A 2,257-nucleotide genomic window follows, 5' to 3' on the forward strand; every position below is an offset into this window, starting at 1 on the left:
TGTAGGATTTTTTTTATTTAAAAAAAAAAAAGTATTTAGTTATAGTTTGGATTGATTTTACTAGTCCATTCATGATTAATCTAGTTGGAACCATTATCTATTCAATGGTGCTTTATTGCTTTATATCCAAAATGTTTTTTTTAATTATTATTTTAGATGGACAACGGTACCCAATGCTTGACATTTTTTTTGTTTTCTTTTATTCTTTTATTCTTTGTCCAAAAATAAAAATAAAAATGCATGGTTCAAGAAGTAGAAGAAGCCAATCATGCTAGTAGACATTCTAACAAGTCATGTGGTGGATACTTTTGTTTAATATTTATCATAAATGATTGATTTTATATATTCCTAATCCAATATCCCCCCCCCCCCCACACAAATTAACCTAACCTATGGGCACTCTGAAAATATAAGTACTTTAGTTTTTTTGTTTAAATTCGAAATTGTTTGATTTTTTTGATTGACCTGAGACAAATCTAGAATTTAAATTTTATAGTTTTAAATTTTGAATTTTTCATGATTTGATTTATTGTGTCTTAAATCAATTAGTTGATATCTCTTCATATATCGAAAGTTATTATTATGTAGAGAGATCAAATTTTTTTTTTAAAAAAACATATATTAAATGTTGAATTTTCTTAAAATTTTGTTCACGATCCTGAATTTATCAGTAGTCATATCAATAGCACTAAATATAGTCTTAGGTGCATGCATGGACAAAGATATCAACCACTACACCTTACGTAATCTGAAGTGAATGAAGGTGTCCTTCCACCAACTTACATTTTTGACAACTATTAATCCAACCTAAGAGATCACAATGCATGAAAAGGGACTTCAAAATCTAGAAGTGTATTCATATTATTTTGACTATCAACTCCTCCATTTCAGTTTGTTTATTTGATTTTAATTTGATATAAAATTTAACAGAATAAAAGAAGACTTAAATTTTATGGTCTTAAACTAAAAATAGACAGAATATATCAAAATATCCTTTAGTCTTATTGCCTTATTAAGCGTGCAAAATTAAAATTAAGGAATTACATAAAAAAAAAGATATTCTTCTTTAAATAGACTAAAAAGAAAATAACTTAAACCCATGTTGATATATATTAAATTTTGGAACTATGTACGTACCACGGGAAAGCATTAACACTGCCATAAATAAAAGATTTTGCAGTAATTATTTAATGATAATAATAAATATGTATTTAGAACCAACCCTTTGTACAAAAATTGCTCTCTTGATACAATGATGTTAACTCAATTTTCGCTAAATTTTTCATGACAATAAATATTATTACTTAAAAATTATTATGATCACTATATTCTCTCTTAGCTTATTAATATAGTGTAATGGTCATAACATTAGTTCAGATAGTTTTGTTTAATTTTCTCTTTGTGCGCTTTCTTTCTCTAAAATAAATAATTTTGTAGTGGATCATAAAAAAGATGTCCAAGTACATTAAATCAAGATTGGAACTAGATTGATATTAATATTTTTTTGCTAAAAAAATATAGGATATTGTTACTTTATTTTATTAGCACCTCCTTAGTTCGTAATGGATAAAATTAAATACTATAATTACATAGTAGGGCCAACTTCACGTGAACATACAAAGCTCACTGCATGAGAAGTCAGCCATATCCATCTCTTCGTATATTTCTTTAATTTATTTATTTTACAAAAAATCTTTTGAAGCTTCCCCATGTTGATTAAACTAATACTATGAGTCTATGACAATATCTAGTTTAATATTACAACTTGATATATTTATGCGTGAATTCAGTAATTTTTATTTAGATCATTATTAAATTTCGTAAACTTCAAGTCATGTATCTGATTTTAAAGTTACATGTTGTATTAAAGACTATGCATATATCCTATATATATTAGTCGTGGTAAAATCAGCTCATTATTAGTAACTTAATTCCTTTAATATCGTCTAGTTAAGTTAGATTAATTATAACTTGTCTACTGATTTGATTTAATGAATTGAAATTGAAACGAGTCATTAAACTATATATTGATTTGACCTAACGAATTGATTTCGATACCCAAACATACAAAATCAACTATTTATATATTGAAATTTATGTAACGTAACTTACACAAAGAATTTATGAAAGATGCACTACTATAAAAATACTAAAGAACCTCTTGGAAACATTTGTTGATAAAAAAAATTACATTTTTTTTTAGTGGTGAAACATTAGCTTTCACATTTATTTATTTTTTTTTAAAAAAAGAGGGAGG

The sequence above is a fragment of the Solanum tuberosum genome, unplaced genomic scaffold (assembly GCF_000226075.1).
Source record: "Solanum tuberosum cultivar DM 1-3 516 R44 unplaced genomic scaffold, SolTub_3.0 scf00096, whole genome shotgun sequence".
Classification (NCBI taxonomy): Eukaryota; Viridiplantae; Streptophyta; class Magnoliopsida; order Solanales; family Solanaceae; genus Solanum; species Solanum tuberosum.